Genomic DNA, 21,203 nt, shown 5'->3' with positions numbered 1-21,203 from the left:
TGTCAAAGCCCTTGCTTGTAGTTACAGATGTTGTGAGCCATCATGTGGATAGTGGGAACTGAACTTGGGTCCTCTTCAAGAACAGCAAGTGCTCTTAACCTCTGAGCCCCATCTCTCCAGCCTTATTTTAATTTTTCAAGACAGAGTTTTTCTGTGTAACAATCCTGGCTGTCCTGGAACTCACTCTGTAAACCAGGGTGGCCTCAAAATCACAGAGATCCACCTATCTCTGCCTATTGAGTGCTGGGATCAAAGGTGTGTACCATTACACCTGGATAATCATTATTCATTTTTGATGAACTGATACCGTTTCAAAATGTGTGCTTTTGCTCTTATAATTGTTATCCATGTAAAGTTACATTTTCATGAGGGATGCCACCATCTCCTCTGAGCAGCAGCCCCAACCTGCTGCTCAGCCTTCCAAGGTTCCCTGAATCCTGAGGGGAGTGATTTAATGAAAACATTCCATTTAGGACTGAATGTTGCAAGGTCTCTCACTCTCCACATTGTTCAGTAGTGGGTTTCTGTACTTGTTCCCATCTATTTCAAAAGAAGATGCTCTGATGATGGCTGAGCAAGGTAGAATCAAGTAAAGGGATGGTTATGGAGAAGAATAGTCCCCCATGGGTCGGGCAGGAATTTGTGAGACTGGTTAAACTACATGCCGTTTAACCAGACCCAGGACGTGCTGCATAGGTTTTATGGAAAGAATTCTTCCAATGCCCACGGGTGCTTGGATTCCAAAGGGAAGCCAGTAGATACAGTCTTTGGGCAGATGGAAATCCACAGGAAAGCAATGTTACAAAACTTTACCAATTGCCACACCAAGGTTCACCATGTGGATGCTCACAGGACTCTGAATGATGAGGTGGCAGTCCAAATGATCATGCAATAACAATCAGGCTCTGCAGAGGTTTACACAGACCTTTGTCCTTGCTCCTGAGGGCTCTGTTGCCAACAAATTCTATGTTCATAACATCTTCAGATACCAAGATGTGGTCTTGGGGGCTTTGTCACTGAGCCTAAGAAGGATTCTGAGAAAAAAATAGGAACCTGAAAAAAAGACTGCAGACATCTGAGGTCATGCCTGATGATTCTGAAACATTCTATGATCAGACTGTCAGCAATGATTTGGTGGAGCATTTGGAAAATCCTGTTGTGGAGCTGGAGCCAGAACCAGAGATGCAGCTGGACTGGGAACTTGTGTCCAACATCCAAGGAGACAAGCCTGAGCCTACAGTAGAGGAAGCTGCTTCTGAGGATGTGCAGAAGAGCACTTTCCCAGCCCCAGTGGACTTTACCCCAGCACAGGAGGACTTGAGAAAATTTTCTTGAGCATCTGTGACAAGTAAGAATCTCCCTTTCAGTGGAGCTGTTCCGATGATGGGGACATTACCTCATGTGGTCTAAGTGCCACCTTCACAGCCCTTACAGAAATCTAAGGCTGAATCTCAATTTCCACCACAAGGGCCTCAGAGAGATCAGGGAGTTCAAGAGGAATGGATAAATATCCCTTCTTAAAAGGAGCCCTCATTAATCTGAGAGGCTAGTGAAACAGGCCATGTGGAATCTTGATGGATGGTAAGGCACACGGTGACAGTCACCAACTCTAAATCAGGAACCTGCCACATGAGGTTGACAACTCAGAACTGATGGAATTTTTCCAAAATTATGGGAAAGTGGTGGAGCTGCACTTTAATAGTGCTGGGAAGTTATCCAACTTTGGTTTTCTTGTGTTTGATAATTCTTGAGCCTGTTCAGAAGATCTTTAACAATAGGCCCATCTTGTTCTGAGATGCAGTCGTCTGGATGTGGAAGAAAAGACTCATGTTGCCAGGGAAGGTGGTCTCAGGAATAAGAGGAGGCCCTCACCAGGAAGGCATGATGCAGAAACCAGGGTTTGCCATGGGCAGGAGGATTGCAATTCCAAGGCAATGGATTACTTGGCCCTGATCTCCACACAGCACAGAGCCATGGCTCCTGCAGAATGGTGAAACCGTTCAAGCAGCCTTTGGTGTCTCAGCGTGGTCTGCTATAAACTGCTTTGATTTGTACAGGTTTAATTTCACTTGTGTTCATGCTGTGTGCCCCATTACCCCAACTTTTTACTGCCCTGAACTTTTAGCCCTTCCCTTCCCGCTTTCTGGAATGATACTTTAGGAGGAATAGATATTTAAAGAAGAGGGAAGACTGACCTTCCTGCTCACGATACAAACTGGAGTTTAACAGCAATATCCCTAGGAGTGCATCTTGCTTTTCACTAACAGTGGATGTTTCATTTCTTGGGAGACACAGGATTTGATAAACATTTTGGAAGCAAGAAAAAAATCCATATTATTTGTCAGATGTCAGTACTCCCTTTTTATGTTGAAAAAGTTCCTTTTGGCAACTGCTACTGGGTCCCTGCTAGTGTGGCTAACTGAAAAAAAGTTGTTTCCAGAACTTTGTCCTATTGACTTGTCATTAGCAAACAGTTCTAAATTTCCATTTATACCATTGGATTTTATCGATGTAGCCTGTTGATGTCTAGAACACAGCTAAAGACTTTTGTTTTGGACTATTACAGCTTTTTGTTTTGTTTTGTTATTCTTGTTTTGTTTTTTAAATTTTGTTTTTGAGGTTGAGTTTTTCATGTTTTATTTGTATGTTTTTAAAAAAGAAAAGGAACAAAAAAAAACCACAAGAAAATAAACCTGCCAAAATCTGATAACAAAACCAAGTAAAACTGTGCCTTCTATTTATCTTTGATTCCAGTTCCAGCAATTGTTTAAAGAAAGCTAATAAAGATTCTATATTTGTGTTAGAAAAATGTTACATTCATCAGATGTTAGTATATCTTCCTCAGCTTTATTCTGGGTACTATTTTCAGCTACAATTTTAATCCTTTTCCTTTGTATATCCTTACTGGCAAAGTAAATCCCTTATGTAAAGTATGCCACAGGATCATTTTTTTATCCATTCTTCTAATGTATGTCTTTATATTAGGGTTTCAAATCTATTTAATTTTAAAGTACATATTAATAGAGATTCAAATTTTCCACTTTACTGTTTATTTTTTTGTGTACTGCAAATATGTTATTCCTTATTTCTTATTTTACTGATTTTTCAAAGTTGATTTTCCATAGTGGATTTGGTTTTTCCTTCTCTACATATTCTGTATACAATTTTCTATGGCTGTCATGATGCTTACGTATTGTTTATAAATTTATACTCCTATTTTGCTGTCTTTTTATGCAATTTCTGTCATAACTTATATATATATAGTATAATAGGTATTCATTAACAAATATTTATAATTTTCTATACATTTTTCTATACAAAACAATCAAAACCCACAAAAACAAACCAAAAGAAAAAAAAACAAAAACAAAACACATGGTTAAGGCTGGGGCTGGAAAAATAGCTTGGGTGGTAAAAGAGTTAATTTGCAAAACTGAATTCCTAAAGCAAGGTAGAAAACAAAGACAGGAGGATCATGCATAAGCCACTTAGCCTGAAATACACAGCAGAGAAGCATAAACGTCAGGAAAAACCTTGCCTTGATAAAATGGAAGGCAAGATCCAACACTTGAACTGGACCTCTGATCTCTACACTTATAATATGGCAAGCAATCTTCCAAAAACAAAAATAAATAAGTAAAAAAAAAACACAAAATAAATAAAAATTAATAAATAGTGAAATTAAAACCTTAAGTTATGAAGAGATGCCCATGTTTTTACTTTTACTAGAGATTTATATTTTTCCACTACATTCTAGCATTCTACAATTTTGACCTTAACATTTCTTCATCCCTTTTGAAGAACACTTTTCCACATATAAATTTTTGGTTACTTATTTTTCTTTAAAAACATTAAAAATATAAACCACATTTGTTTGTCTTCCAAAACTGCTGGAGAAAATTTTGCCAATAGTCATTTTGAGATTGCTTTTACTGAAAAATAACTCCACTATTTTCAAAGTATTCTATTGTCTATGTGTTTTCATATAGTTATTGTATTAGTTACTTTTCTGTTGATATAATAAAACACCATGACCAGGGCAACTTATGGAAGACTATGCTTCCACTTAAGTTTCTAGAGGATTAAGAATCCATCATGAGGGAGTCAGAATTCCTTCATATGCCTGAGTTCCAAATTCCTCAAACAACCCCCACAAAATTACTTCACTATGCTCATTCTGGGTCAAGAAAATGAATTAAAAACAGCTGTTGACTCCCTGAACTATGCAGTATGAGAATAACAGTAAGAAAAAATTTCCAGCAATTTTTCTATTATTTCATGTCTGATTTTTCTTACTTTATCAAACAACTTGTCACCACAGACCTTTGACTATTATGCAAGTGCTAATTATTTTTCTTTTCTTTCTATATGAAGAAGAATTTACTTTTGATTTTACTTTTATTTTTGAGTGGAAGAAGGATTTATTTTTAGCTCTTTAAAATTTCTTTTGGGATACCCTGCTTCACCAGAAGACATGTGGCCACCAGAATTCCAGGTAGGTTGTCCACCCTCAGACCTCCCCCATTCTCTCAGTGTACCCCCAACACTATCCTAAGTCCACTTTCCCCTCCTCATTACTGTCTCTCAGCACCCAACTCAGGAAAAGAACATAATGCTTGATAAGAAGCCATTCCCTACTCCAGAATTTCAAGTAGCTGCCAACCCACAGACCTCCCCTACTCTCTAGGTGCCCCCCACATCAATCTCTGCTCCCCTCCTCATCAACATGCCCCAGCCCCCGAATCAGGAGAAGGCTCTCTGCTTGACCAGAGGCCAAGGCAGCATCCAGAAATCCAGGTAGAGCAACTGCCAGTAGACTCCTCTATCCTTATCACTACTCCTTATCACCATGTCCCAGATGCCATCTTGGGCAGAAGCCTCTCCTCAACCAGAGCCCACACTAGCCACCAGAAGTCTAAGAAACAACCGAGGTGGAGACCCCCTGCTCAACTATAGGCCACACTGGCCAGAAGACCAAGGAGGAAACAAAAATCAAGGAACAGAACACTCGTCCAACAAAGACAAACTCAGAAATAAGCACCTCGACATATAATTACCCCAAATCCAGATGCCTAGATACCAAAAACCATCAGCCAAGGCACTATATCATCATCTATCTCATCTATCCTACTCCACCAAAACCCCCAATATTCCAACACAGCTGAAATCCAGGAAAAAGACCTTAAAACCAACTTTATGAAGATGATAGAGGTCCCTAAAGAGGAAATGAATAAAACCCTTAAAGAAATCAGTAATGTTTATGTTCAGGTACTGGTATCTTTTTGTTGAAAAATGTTCTAAGTGTTGGCTTTAAAGTAAATTTATCTTCAGTATGAATGTTATATGAAAATTATAGGGTTCATGTGCAGAGATTTTTTTTTATAAAATACTTTGTAAAAGTAATGTTTTCTAGCTTTTGCAGTACAAATGTATGGTAACTTTAATATCCATGACAGTTAATGCAATTATTTCATCACTTTAAAAATGGTATTTTTATGTCAGTTCAAGCAGGTATTTTCATGTTTTTGCAAAGTGACACATTTTGATGGCTTCTTGATAAAGTAGCTTTTTAGAAACTTTGTATAATCAATGAAAAATAAAGAAAATGAAAGTGTGAAAAAAGAGTGGTGTAAAAGTTGGAGGACTAAATAAATCCTTTAAAGAGAGCTAAGAAAACAAACAAAAAAAAGTTGAAGAAAATGAATAAAACAGTTCCATACCTGAAATGGAAATAGAAGTAATAAAGAAAATACAAATTCAGAAGAGTCTAGAAATGAAAAATCTAGGTAAGTGAACAGGAAAAATAGAGGCAAGCTTAGCCAAGAGAATACAAGAGATGGAAGAAAGGATCTCAGGCATTGAAGATTCAACAAAAGAAATAGATACATTGGTCAAAGAAGATGTTAAATCTAAAAAATTCCTGACACAAAACATACAGGAAATCTGAGACACTATGAAAAAAACTAGGAGAAGAATTCCAGCTCAAAGGCCCAGATATTATTATCAACAAAATTATAGGAGAAAATTTTCCTAACCTAACGAAGGAAAGGGCTATAAAGATACAAAAAGCATACAGAACACCAAATAGATTGGACAATGGACTGGGTGGCTTTGTGTGTCAACTTAACACAAGCTATAGAGCCATCAGAGGAAGGAACCTCAGCTGAGGAAATGCCTCCTTTAGATGCTGCTGCTGTAAGGCATTTTCTCATTTAGTGATTAGTGGGGGAGGGTACAGTCTATTGTGGGTGGTGCCATCCCCAAACTGTTGGTCCTGGGTTCTATAAGAAGGTGGGCTGAACAAGCCATGGGAAGCAAGCCAGTAAGCAGCTTCCCTTCATGACTTCTGCATCAGCCCTTGCCTTTGAGAACCTGCCCTGTTTGAGTTCCTGTCCTGACTTCCTTCAGTAAAGAACAGCAATACTGAAATATAAGTCAAATAAAACTTTTCATCCCAAACTTGGGTTTTGGTCATGGTGGTCTATCACAGCAATAAAACTCTAAGACAGACCAGAAAAGAAAGCTCATTTGCCACATAATCAAAACACTAAACCTAGAGAACAAAGAAACATTATTAAAAGCTCAAAGGAAAAAGAGCAGGTATAAAGGAAGACATATTACAATTACACCTGACTTCTCGATGGAGACTCTAAGACCCAAAAGGACCTGGACAGATGTACTGCATACACTAAGAGGCCACAGATGCCAGTCCATACTACCATACCCAGAAAAACTCTCAATCACCATACATGGAAAAAATAAGATATATTTTGGTAAAGTCAAATTTAAACAATATCTACAAATCCAGGCATACAGAAGGTACTAGAAGGACAACCTCAACTCATGAATGTCAACTACATCCATGAAAACACAGGAAACAAATAATCCCACACTAGCAAAACCAAAAGAAGCACACAAGCACACAAGCACATACATACACACACACACACATATACACACACACACACACACACACACACACACACACACACACACGCTTGCGCGAGCTTACACACCACAACGAGCAACAACACAACAAAATAACAGAAATTAACAATCATTTGTCATTGATGTCTCTCAATATCAGTGAACTCAATTCTCCAATAAAATCACTAACAGTAAGGATACCAAAACAGTATCCATCTGCTGCAGACAAGAATCATATATGTACAGCAAAGATAGCCATTGCCTCAGAATAAAGGGTAGGAAAAAGATTTTCCAAGCAAATGGACCTAAGAAGCAAGCTGGTTTGGCCATTCTAATATCTAACAAAATAGATTTCAGGCCAAAATTAATCAAAAGAGATGAGGACAGATACTTCATACTCATGAAAGGAAAAATCCACCAAGATGTTTCACTTCTTAACATTTATGCCCCAAACTCAAGGACAATAAGATTTATAAAAAAAAATACTAAAACTTACATAATACATTGACCCTCACACATCAACAGCGAGTGACTTCAATACTCCACTCTCAACAATGGACTGATCATCAAGCCAAAAACTAAATAGAAAAATACTGGAGGTAACAGATATGATAGCCAAAATGGACTTAACACATATCTGTAACAGACTTTTTCTTTTTGGGCCACCAATTAGTTCCCAAATCATGACACAGAGATTCATTATTACTTTTGAATTCCCAGCCTAGCTCAGGCTTGTTTCTGGCTAACTCTTTTAACTTAAATTTACTCATCCACCTTTTGCCTTGGGGCTTTTTATTGCTTCTCACATCTGGCCAGCCAGCTGCCTGGCTTCTTGCCCTGGGCGTATCCCTCGATCTTTCCTCCTCCTTCTTCTCTTCTTTTGTTCTTCTCCCAAGACTAGATTTCTTCTACTATATATTCTCTCTGCCTGCATCCTTGCTTATGCTTCTTCTGCCTAGCTATTGTCTGTTCAGCTCTCTATTAGACTAATAAGGTGTCTTAGGCAGGCAAGGTGAAACAAATGCAACACATCTTTACATAATTAAAGCAATATTCTACAACACATGTATACAGAACATCTAACTAAATATAAAGGAATATACCTTCTTCTTCTTAGCACATCACAGAACTTTCTCCAAAGTTAAGCACATCCTCGGTCACAAAGCAAGTCTTAACAGATACAGGAAAATTTGAAACCACCTCATGCATCCTATCAGACCACTACATGTCAGAGCTGGATTTCAACAAAAAAGAACAACAAAAAAACATACAAACTCATGGAAACTAAGCAACTTTCTACTGAATGAAAACTGAATCAAGACAGAAGTAAAGAAATTTAAAGACTTTCTAGAATTCAATGAAAATGAATACACCATACCCAAACTTAGGGGGCATCATGAAAGTCAAAGCTAAGAGGAATGTTCATAGCACTAAGTGTCTACATTAAAAAAGGAGAGCTCTCACACTATCAACTTAACAGCACATCTGAAAACTCTAGAACAAAAAGAAGTAAGCATACCCAATAGGAGTAGATGAGAGGAAATACTCTTTTTTTTGAGACAGGGTTTCTCTGTGTAGCCCTGACTGTCCTGGAACTCACTTTGTAGACCAGGCTGGCCTCAAAGTCGCAGAGATCTGCCTGCCTCTGCCTCCCGAGTGCTGGAATTAAAGGCGTGTGCCACCACTGCCAGGCAAGAGGAAATACTCAAAATGAGGGCTGAAATCAATAAAATAGAAACAAAATCAACAAAACAAAGAATCAATGAAACAAAGAGTTGTTTCTTTGAGAAAATCAACAAGATGAACAAACCTTTATCCAAAATAAAAGACAGAAAGAGAATATCCAAATTAAGAAAATTAGAAATGAAAAGGGGAACACATCAACAGATACCGGGGAAATTCAAAGAATCATTAAGTCCTATTTTAAAACCTGTACTCCACAAAATTGGAAAACCTAAAAGAAATGAATAATTTTGATACCACTTACCAAAGTCAAATCAAGATCGGATAGTTTAAATACACCTATAACCAATAAGGAAACAGAAGCAGTCATTAAAAGTCTCTCAACCTAAAAAAAAAAAAACCCAGGGCCAGATGGTTTAAGCACTGAATTATACCAGACAGTAAAAGAAGAACTAACATCACTACTCCTCAAATTATTCCACAAAATAGAGACAGAAGCAATACTGCCAAATTCATTTTATAAGGTCAGAGTCACCCTGATACACAAACCACATAAAGATTCAACAAAGAAAGAGAATTACAGACCAATTTCTATTATGAACAAAGATACAAAAATACTAAATACAATATGCACAAATACTTATAGTACAAATCTTAAAAGGTCTTATTAATAAAAACAAACCTGGAGCCAGGTATTAGAGTGAACGCTGAAAGATCAGAGAAGCAGAACAAGCCACAGCCAATCTCACCATGTCAGTTCCTCATCTGATCTTTTTTCCTCAGACTGAAAGCTTCTGAATCCTCACCCGAACGGATCTCAGCTGAACTGCTGCTAAAAACCTCAAAGCTTAAAAGCCCCTAGTTCCTGGTCCTCGGGCCTTATATACCTTGCTGCTCCCTGCCATCATTTCCTGGGATTAAAGGTGTGTAGCACCATGCCTGGCTGTTTCCAGTGTGGCCTTGAATCCAGATAAATCTCTGCCTCTGGAATGCTAGGATTAAAGGTGTGTGCTACTACTGCCTAACCTCTATGTTTAATATAGTGGCTGTTCTGTTCTCTGACCCTCAGATAAATTTACTCACAAACAGAAAGCATCTATACTCACAAATAGAAAACACAATACTCACAAACAAAAAGTGTAATACTCACAAATAATAAATACAATACTCACAAACAGAAAGTATCAGTATTTGCAGATGATATGATAGCATACATAACATGACTCAAAAATTATACCAGGGAACTCCTACAGCTGATAAACACCTTCAGCAAAGAAGCTGGATACAAGATCTAAAAAAAAAAAAATCACTACCCCTCCTATATACAAATGACAAACAGTCTGAGAAAGAAAACAGGGAAACAACATCCTTCCAAATAGAAACAAACAATATAAAACAACTTGGTGTGACTCTAACTAAGCAAGTGAAAGACCTGTATGACAAAAACTTCAAGTATTCAAAGAAAGAAATTGAAAAAGGTATCAGAAGATTGAAAGATCTCTCCTGCTCATGGATTGGTAGAATCAATATAGTAAAAATAAATGGCCATCCTACAAAAGTAATCTACAGATTCAAAGCAATACTTGTAAATTCCAACATGATCTTTGCAGACCTTGAAAGGACAATACTCAATTTCATGTGGAAAAATAAAAGCCCAGTATAGCTGAAATAATCCCGAACAATAAAAGAACTTCTGGAGTTACCACAATCACTGATTTCAGGTGGTACTACAGAGCTATAGTAATAAAAACTGCATGGTATTGGCATAAACACACATACAGTTTGATCAATGTAATCAAATCAGAGACCCAGATCCAAATCCCCATACCTATGGACACATGATTTTGATGAAGAAGCCAGAAAGAAACACTGGAAAAAAGAGTGCATCTTCAACAAATTATGTTGGTCAAACTGGATGTCTGTAAGTAGAAGAATGTAAATAGATCCATATTTTTTCACCCTATCAAACCTCAAGTCCAAGTGGATCAAAGTCCTCAAAAAAAGATGAGATACACTATACATGATAGAAGAGAAAGTGGGAAATAGCTTTGGAGCATTGGCACAGAAGACAACTCCTGGAGCAGATCACTGATAGTGCAGACACTAAGATCAACATTTAATAAATGCAACCTCATGAAATTGAAAAGCTTCTGTAAGGCAAAGGACACCATCAATAGGACAAAATACAGCAGCCTACAAAATAGGAAAAAAAAATACCAACTCATGCTGTGGGATAATGCTTTTGTACACTGGTTTAATAAAATGCTGATTGGCCAGTAGCCAGGCAGGAAGTATAGGTGGGATAAGCAGATGAGGAGTATTCTGGGAAGAGGAAGGACTGAGTCTGGAGTTGCCAGCCAGACACAGAGGAAGCAAGATGACAAGGCAGAACTGAGAAAAAGTACCAAGTCACGTGACTAAACATAGATAAGAATTATGGGTTAAATTAAGTGTAAGAGCTAGTCAATAATAAGCCTGAGCTAATGGCTGAGCACTTATAATTAATATAAGCTTCTGAGTAATTATTTTATAAGCTGCTGTGGGACCACAGGGGGGCCAGGCAGGATCGGAGAAACCTTCCAACTACAAACTCAACATTCAGTGGAGGTCTAATATCCAAAATGTATAAAGAACTCAGGAAACTATATATAAAAAAGGGACTTATCCAATTTTTAAAAATGTGGTACAGATCTAAATAGAGAATTCTCAATAAAGTAATCACAAGTGGCTGAGAAACACTTAAAGAAATGTTCAATATCCTTAGCTTCCAGGAAAAAGCACATCAAAAGTACTTTGAGATTCCATCTTACACCTGTCTGATGAATAAAATTAAAAAGCACATCCTCAGCTTATAAGGATGTGGAGCAAGGGAACAGTCCTTAAATGCCACTATGGAAATCAATATGGCAATTCCTCACAAAATTCGTAATAGATCTACCTCAACCCCCAGTTATACCACTCCAGGGTATACTTCATCCTACCACAAGAACACTTGCTCAACTATGTCCACAGCAGCAGTATTCATAATATGCAGAAACTGGAAACCACCTAGATGTCCCTCCACTGAAGAACAGATAAAGAAAATGTGCATTTATACAATGGAATATTATTCAGCTGTTAAAAAAATGACAGCATGAAAGTTGCAGACAAATGGAACTAGAAAAAAATCATCATCCTGAGTGAGATAACCCAGACACAGAAAGACAAACAGGGTATATATTCACTTATAAGTGGATATTAGCTGATAAGTAAATAACTATTATGCTACAATCCACAGACCCAGAAAGACCAAGAAACAAGGAGGGCTCTAGGGGGTTGGGGGATAGATCTCCCTGGGAAAGTGAAATAGAAAAGATTTTGTCCTTGGACTAGGAGCAGGTGGGGATGGAACTAGGAGGAATCAGGTTGGAAGCAGGATGGAGAGAGAGAGTACTCAGGGAAACAACTGGAACTGGAGGGCACTTGGGAGGGGGTTCTGTGTAATTGGAGAGCATCTAGGGTTGAGGACACCAGGAGAGCATGGCCTGAAAAATCAACTAAACATGGCTCTTGGGGGCTCACAGAGAATGAAGCAGCAAATGGGGAGCCTGCGTGAGTCTAAGTCCTCTGCATATGTTACTTTTGTTGGCTTTGTGTTTTGGGGGGACTTCTTGCACTCCTGACAGTGGGAGTGGGATGTCTCTGCCTCTGCTGCCTTTGGTACCCTTTTCCTCCTACTGGATTGCCTCGCTCAACCTTAATGTGAATCCTCACATTGTGCCTGGTCTTATTATGTTTTTTCTGTGTTCGTTTGATGTCCCTGGAAGGCCTGTTCTTTTCTGGGGAAAGACTGGAAGAGGGAGTGGATCTTGGAGACAGGGAGAAGTTGAAGGAGAGGGATCTATGATCCAGATGTACTATATGAGAAAAGAATAAGTAAAAATTTTTTGCATACTCTAGATTTTGTCTTTTGTTTATTATTTCTGTGAAAGCACTGAGAGATTCCTAGTCCACTCATTCTCAGATGTCACTTGTATAGCCATTTTTTAAAGACTCAAAATAAACTTCTCAACATTGGTTATTTGTTCAAAGGATGCTTTTCAATATGGCTCTATATGAGAGGCATAGTTATCAAAATTATTCTATTACCAGTATCAGTATGTTCCTGAATAAGTTAGACTCCTTTTACCTTAATGTGCCCTCTCCTATTTCTTCATACCTTTTACTCAGCCAGTACACCATCCAACAAACATTTCACTGAACGTTATCTAGTACTAATCATTATATCTCCATGTTAGATTCTTCTGTAGTTGTTTAATCTGAGTTCTAATCATTAATAGGATAGCAAATGTTGGTCAGTATGTTGGAGAGGCAAATGAATTCACACCACACATGGTTTACTCTCCTAAACTCAAATCATGACAAGCAATACTCACAACTACACCTGCACAAACACTGGCTAATAAAATAAATGTTTTCTTCATATGCAGAAATAATATTACTGATCAAATTATGTCTCTTAAATATTTAAAATTCACCAACATAAGCCCCTCCCAGGTTCAGGGAACATTATGGAGAAGAGGGATTTGAAAAGGCAAGAGCCAAATGTCAGGAAAGAGGGCTGGCCATAAAACACTATCTTGTGAGTATGATGTAGCCAGGGATAGTATGAACTTAGAAAAATTGTTTGCCTACGTAAGACTGGTACAGGACCAAGCCAGAAAAATAGAACAAAAGATGGAAGGTGGGCATGTGGAGCCCTATCTAGAGGAGCTGATGACAGCAGAAGCCTGCTGGAGGAGAGGAAGTCACCAGATTCAGTGATGTAGCCACTGGACATCTCATGTTCCATTGGATGCTTTACACCTATGCCCACTCAAGAAATCCTGGTTAAACTTAGGGTCCAAAAACAAAAAAACAGAACAAACAAACAAACAAGCAAACAGAAAATTTGAAAATGGAAGGAAGGAGTGTGGGTAGGACTTAGATGAAGATAAGAGAGAGTAGCATGATGAGTGTGGCCAGAATTAATTAAATGAATATATGAAAAATTCAAAGAATAAATGCATTTTAAAATTTAATATTCCTTTCCTTTTAGATTTATTTTGATTTTTAATTATATGTTTCCACAAGTGTTTTATATGTGTATACACAAGAATTGAGGTATCCACGGAGTCTAGAAACAGGCATAACATTCCTTGGAGCTGGGATTATAGGCAGTCGTGAGCTGCTTGATGTGCAGGTCTTCTACCAGATAAGTACTTGTTCTTAATCACTGGGATATCTCTCCAGCCTCTCAAAGTTAATATTTCTTATTCAATGGTAATCAGGAGATAATTATCTTTGTCCAAACTATTTTATTATATTATTCCAAATCTTCCATAGTCTGTATTCAATAACTAAAGGACAATTAAATAAATTAATATCCTAAACTCTACCAATTATTAGTACAGCTGTAGTATAAATTTTCCATCATGCCCTAACTATATATATTTCTTTCCTCAATATTTTCATCTACTGTATACTACTGGTGACTTTTCTATGCTTCACACTTTTTCTTTTGCATGCCTACAGATTTTTAAAATCTTGTGCTATTGCTTAAGTATCATAGAGAATTTCACCTGCACATATCTCAAAAATCCAACAGCAGTGTAGTGGGTAGCCATTCCAGCTTGGATCCGGAAGTTTCAACCCCCATTGAGACTCTGGCAACTGTCACGCCTACGAGGCGGGGCCAAGGGAGGTGTCTGGAGACCTGAGACTTGGATGGGCGAGTGCTCTCTCTGTTCCTGGACCCTAGATGGTGGAGGTTGACTGAGTAGAACTCCAGAGAACACTGCTGGATTGCGATACACCTTCCCCAGACCCCTGTGATCTACCTATCCCTTCATTTGTAAGTCACCCACTAAATAAATCTTCCTTTTAACTACGTGGAGAGGCCATAATAATTTCACCAATATAGCAGTACAGTTTTCTACTAAAAGGATTTTTGGTTGTAAATAGAATATCACAATAAACACAAAAGGAAAGAAGTATCTATACATTAATGTGTTTAAAATTAATTAAAGGTCATCTCATCATATAGGCATCACCTTAAGACTACTTTAATCTTAATGTATATATTGTGAAGAACTTTGTTCATCTTACTTAATGTTGGAAAATTTCTTTTTTTTTTTTTTTTTTTTTTTTGGTTTTTCGAGACAGGGTTTTGTAGCTTGAGTTTTTCTGCCTTGCCCACAGTCAGGACAAATCTTTGTCACCCGCCAGTAACTCAAAGCCGCTCAGACCCAACCAAGTAAACACAGAGACTTATAATTGCTTACAAACTGTATGGCCGTGGCAGGCTTCTTGCTAACTGTTCTTTTATCTTAAATTAATCCATTTCCATAAATCTATACCTTGCCACGTGGCTGGTGGCTTACCGGCATCTTCACATGCTGCTGGACATGGCGGCGGCTGCAGTGTCTCTCCGCCTCAGCCTTCTGCTTTCCTGTTCTTTTATTTCTCCTCTCTGTTAGTCCCGCCTATACATCCTGCCTAGCCACGACCAATCAGGTTTTATTTATTGGCCAATCAGAGCAACTTGACATACAGACCATCCCCCAGTACAGCCAAGTGCAGACCATCTCAGACACCTGCACTCAGGCCCATGGTCCTAATCATCCTCTATGCGGACCTGCTGGGTAAAGCCACGAGGAACCCAAGAAGGGCTCCCACAGGACATACAGAACATCCCACAGCAGGGTTTCTCTGTGTAGCTTTGCGCCTTTCCTGGAACTCACTTGGTAGCCCAGGCTGGCCTCGAACTCACAGAGATCCGCCTGCCTCTGCCTCCCGAGTGCTGGGATTAAAGGCGTGTGCCACCACCGCCTGGCAAGGAAAATTTTATATTTTCTAAAAACATAGTAGACCTCTTCATTAAACTCAAATCAGAATAAATTTTTTTCTGTAAAATTCCTTGCCAGTGGGATTATACAGTTTAATTGAGATCTTGTATCTAGCTTGTCAAATCTTAGTATTTCAAGTCTGTTAGAGTGAATTTTAGTTTAGCCTAAATTACACTATTGATTTAGTAATTTGGTTTTAATTAGTTATATTCACTTAATTGTTTCTAGGTCTGTCATGACATTTAAAAATGGAGTTGTAGAAATTTACTTCACACTTTGAAGGCTTTTGTATCTCTTTTAAAAAATTGATCACTTCTACTCTGAAAGTTTATGTAGAACAATTAGTCAAATGAATCAACTTCTACTCTGAAACTTTATGTAGAACAATTAGTCAAATGAATCTTTTCTAATTGATTTTTACATGTATGTTTGTTTTAAAGAGTGGGTGCCATGTGCTGTAGTATTAGAATATACTTCAGATCATTGTTTATAACAATCAGTCTTCTAGATAGTTAAAAGTCATCTATAGTGATAGCGATGTATTTCACGTATCCTCCCTTTATCATTCACATAATTAAATGGCTCACATCACCATCAACATACTTCTTGTCAGCCAGGTCCTAAACACTTTGTAAATCTAGGCAGTTGAGTCATCTTGATTCCCTAATCAATACATGTTTCCCAGGCCCCAAGATTTAACCAAAGTCCCACATCTAGTGCTCCAACCTAATCTGGATAGCCTTGTTCGGCCAATCACAACCTTCAGCCTCATGTCAGGAAACCACCTGTCACCTCTTTGTAATACTTGCCCAGTCTCATTCCACATCCATCATCTCAGCTCAGATAGGTCTTGCACAACTTGTGTCAGGGTCTAGCCCAGTGAGTCTGCCTGATGCTCCCCTCCAGGTACCATATCCAACCCATCTGATCTAGCCTAGCACATCAAGTGACTCTGCCTAATTTAGACAGCCCTGCTGAGCCAGCCACAATCTTACAAGCATTATCCTACATAAAGAAAAACTTGAAGCAGTCCTTCTGAAATCATAAATGTGAGCCACCACTATCTTCATATATATATATATACATATATATATATATATATATATATATATACATACTTTCAATATAGTGCTCTGTTATTTGTCTCAAGGGCTACTCAACAAGAGGAAAATCATACGTGGTACTGGAAACTTACTCAACTACCTAGGGCTAGTGAGGTTATAGATCTTTGGAGAGAACCTACTATGACCACTTACTCCTCGACATAGAAACACTTCCCTTTGCAACACATAGAGACATTTACAGAAAATAACAACTGACCATAAAAGGGAGAACAAGTAGTCCTTTAGTGAAGAATCCCAAATGAAACATGAAAAACACAACTTTTGAACCTAATGTTCAGGCAACATACAGGAAAAGGCAACAGAAAGATTATACAAGCTGCAGAACGGTACGTCTGCTGTGCGAATGAGTCTCACAGAAACATCTGGGAAGATACACCCATTTGTCTCAACAACAAGGCAGCATAAACAAGAACTAAAGAGTCTACCAACAATAGACATGATAACATGGAAGGAGGAAATCTCACATGATCCCATCAACGGAAGAGCCCTCCAGTTAGTTATGTAGAATGCAGATCCAAGTGGTCAGACCTGAAATCATATACGAAGTAATAACATAATAAGGACTGAGCAGGCTGTGCAAGATATATATATATATATATATATATATGTGTGTGTGTGTGTGTGTGTGTGTGTGTGTGTGTGTGTGTCTATTACATATACATATTATAAACCTTTCCTCCTTTGAATCCTTCCTATGTTTCCTCTTGCTCTCTCTCAAATACATGGCCTCTAGCCTATTTTTCTTTAAAGAAACATAGGAGGGGTTCAAAGAAAGAAAGAGAAAATGATGTAAAAATTTCAGTTTCAAAATATAGAAAATAAAAAGTGTCCTTCTCTGCTGGGTGGTGGTGGTACATGCCTTCTATCCCAGAACTTAGAAGGCAAAGACAGGCAGATCTCTGAGTTTGAGGCCAGGCTGGTCTACAGAGTGAGTTCCAGGACAGCCAAGGTTACACAGAGAAACCCTGTCTGAAGCAATAAAACAAAAATGTGCATACATACATACATACATATGAACATTAATAAATAAAAGTAATAAAGGCATTAAATTAAAAAATTCTTCTGAGTAAGATACAAATATTAAGCATATAGTATTTAAACATGTTTTATACCATGGCTTCATATGTTGTTTCAGTTCAACATTCTTTTTGCTTTTCTTGCAGGGCATATATAATATTGCATGTCTTACCCAAATTCACAAAATGTATGGTTAGAATCCCCCTTGGGAGACATGAAGACAAAGCAGAACATGTCAGAAAGAAACTAGCAATGCACACTGTTTTCTATAGAACAATGTAATGCAATTTTGTAATGCAATAATGTAATGTAATTTTGGAAAAAAACTGAATGAAGCAAAACTGATTTGTTTCTTGGAAAGCATCTCAGAGACTGTACACAAAGAACATGCATCTTAATTCTTTCGAGAGAAATACATTTTGTACTAATCTGCCAAATACATTTCACTGCAAACTACATAGATGTATGACTTTTGCATTGTGAATGATTATCCAAAATACATTTTAAATTACTGTATATACATGAATGTTTTTAAATGTATCTCATTCAATTATACCTATTGAAAGTTTCTATATCATCATTACAAACTCCTCTGTTGGACTCCTAACTTTCAGTGAGTGGGGATTAACAGATAGATTATGGAAGAATAGGTATCATTATGTAAGTCCCTGAAGGCAGATTCTCCTGTGTTATGTGAGAGGACTCAGAGAAAACTCTATCTTCTGCAGTCAGGAAGGGTCCCTTTCCTGAGACACTAGTATTCTAATCTCAGCTTTCCAGCTTCAAGAACTGTGAAAAATAAATTCTTATTGTTTAAGCCATTAAATCCAAGGTATTTCTGTTTTTGTAGTCCAAGCTGAATAATACAGTACATCTGTAGGATTTGGAACATAATTTGATTTATCGTCGATTACTGGAATTTACCAGCATTTTAACACTATTTCAGTTGCATGGCATATAAATTAGGGTTGCTTTGAGTACTATTACCAGCATTCATTAACATACAAATAAATGTCATTTACGACTATTATTATTTTTTTAAACATTCATTTATTCAAACTTTAAATTTAAGAAAAAATGATGACATGGAGGCTTACAGATCCTGTGGTTCAACTCCACAGGATCTAATGTCTTTGGCTTCTACAGGTACCTGCACTCAGGCACATACACCCACACACAGATACCTATACACATGTTAAAATAAGAAAAATGAGCTTTAAAATACATCATTATTTAAAATATTATTTTGTAAGTGCTTGACATGGTAGAAAAGTTTTCAGTATGGGAATTTTATAAGCTTTTGTTCTTGAAAACATGCAATTTACTTTTATGTATTCATGTTGCCAATATAACCACTAAAAGAAAATCAATCTGGGTATAGTAACATACTACTAATGGCAGGCCGCAGAAGAAGACTGAGGCAGCAGGACTGCTGTGCCTACGGGCTAGTCTAGCAAACATTCAGTTTTGGGAGTTACAGGCAATATAGTAAGGCCCTGTCTCAAAAAGCCAACATTCAAAATATGCATAGTATGTCGCACTGGGCTTGCTTATTATTTTAACCAGATTCATATGTTTTAGTTTTGTTGCCTATCCTGGATATCACTCTGTAGACCAGGCTGGCCTCGAACTGACAGAGATGCGCCTGGCTCTGCCTCTTGAGTGCTGGGGTTAAAGGCGTGCACCACTGCCACCTGGCATTGTAAGCAAACTTTTGAATCATTATATAAATATAGTGGAAAATAATTTGTGTTTAGCTAGATAAAGAAATGTAGATACATTTAGAAGCACTCCTTATCGATGCCTTTTTGAACCATTATTACATACAAAGGAAATTACTGGTTATACATATACAGTTTTTGAATACATATCTATACATAGACAGATTACTGATTTCTATTTTCATTTCTCTTCAAGATAGCATCTTGCTCTGTGAGAAATTTCTTATCAATGTGTTAATTCAGACAAATCAGACTTTCTTTTTCAATGGAATAACTATAAGTAATACACATGATCTTATGTAACATTAAAATTAACTAAACTGCAGCACATATTAAGCACTGGTTTACTCCAAAGTACCTTTTAATATACTACAGAATTTGAGACTAAAAATGTTAGGAATTCAGAAGAAATACAGCATTCTAGTTTCCTGTCTGTTGCTATGATACAATGCTTTAACCAAAATCAACAGGGGAAGGAAAGGGTTTCTTTGGCTTGTATTTCCAATTCATAGCCCTTAACTGAGAGAAGTCAGGGCAGAACTAGAGTCAAGAACCAGAACCATCTATGAATGCTACTTTGCTGACTTGTTTTATGGCTAGCATTTTGCACAATCCAGGACCATCTTCCTGTGGAATAATGCCACACACACTGGGCTGGTTTTTCCTACATCAATTGACAAATGAGGCTATTCCCCACAGACATTCCCATAGACCAACCTGATCTAGGTTTTTCCTCAATTGAGGCTCCTCACAGATGAATTCAGGCTGTGCTAAGTTGCCAAATAAGGCTAACCGGGCCATTGCAAATAGCAATTCCTTTGTTTACTCCTCCGTTAGCGATAATATTAATTCATGTGGATACATTTATTGTGAAGTTCTTAATTTATTTAATTTGATTTCATGTCCCTCTTTTCTCTCAAGTCAGGGTTTGAAAGTTCTCTTCTTAAGTAACTACACAAATGTGTATCAGGTTCTTAGCGTTTGTCATTTTTTAAAATAATTTAGTAAAACTGAGACTCTCATTATCTTCATTCTTCTGTTCATTGTCTTACATTCCATCTGGCCTTGCATAGGGTGCAGGTGGTTGGAAGCAAGGGGAAAGCACATGTGATCAAAACAAAGAAAAAATGTTGCTTTCATAATAAAATTTACACGTGAGACAGGTTGCCATCAGACATGCTTTGAGAATGCAGGCATAACACTTGTTATTTATGACTTCATAAAGAAGAAATTAAGAAATATTAATTAGAAAGGAATGGGTGGACCCTTTGCTGATGAATTTTGGTCCTATAATTTTAGTATGATATGAGGGAAATAATGTTAAATATTTTCAATTTCTTTTTACTTGAATTTAAATTATGCTGTAATTGAGACCTATTTGCTATGTCCATGAAAACTCTCAAGTAGAACCAAGCAACTGGACAAAAAATTCAATGTATATTAACTAACTTTATAAGATGACTACTTCTCCACAACTGAACTGTACTTTTAGTATTTCATTGCTATATTATACCTTAAAAATGAAAGGAACTCTTACTCATTGAGTAAATTAAGCAAACCTTATTATATGATTTATTTTATAAGTGAAAACAGCACAGTGTTGCTTATATGTGTGTATGCATTGTGGTGATATTTTATTTGTGCTGAAATGTGGTGATATTTTATTTGTGCTGAAATGTGGTGATATTTTATTTGTATGTTAATAAAGTATATCTGGAGATTAGAGGAAATAGTAAGCCATTTTAAGTAAAAATAGAAGTCAGGCAGCCGGGCAGTGGTGGCGCACGCCTTTAATCCCAGCACTCGGGAGGCAGGGCCAGGCGGATCTCTGTGAGTTCGAGGCCAGCCTGGGCTACCAAGTGAGT

General features: G+C 37.5%; 1 pseudogene; it reads left to right on the top strand.

The window, feature by feature from the left end:
* The first annotated feature begins 421 nt into the window (after window positions 1-421).
* LOC114701525 lies at window positions 422-2,613 on the top strand (annotated as a pseudogene).
* The last annotated feature ends 18,590 nt before the right edge of the window (window positions 2,614-21,203 follow it).

This window comes from Peromyscus leucopus, chromosome X (assembly GCF_004664715.2).
Source record: "Peromyscus leucopus breed LL Stock chromosome X, UCI_PerLeu_2.1, whole genome shotgun sequence".
Classification (NCBI taxonomy): domain Eukaryota; kingdom Metazoa; phylum Chordata; class Mammalia; order Rodentia; family Cricetidae; genus Peromyscus; species Peromyscus leucopus.
Note: the sequence above shows the minus strand (reverse complement) of the source record. Positions and strands in the feature narration are given on the sequence as shown.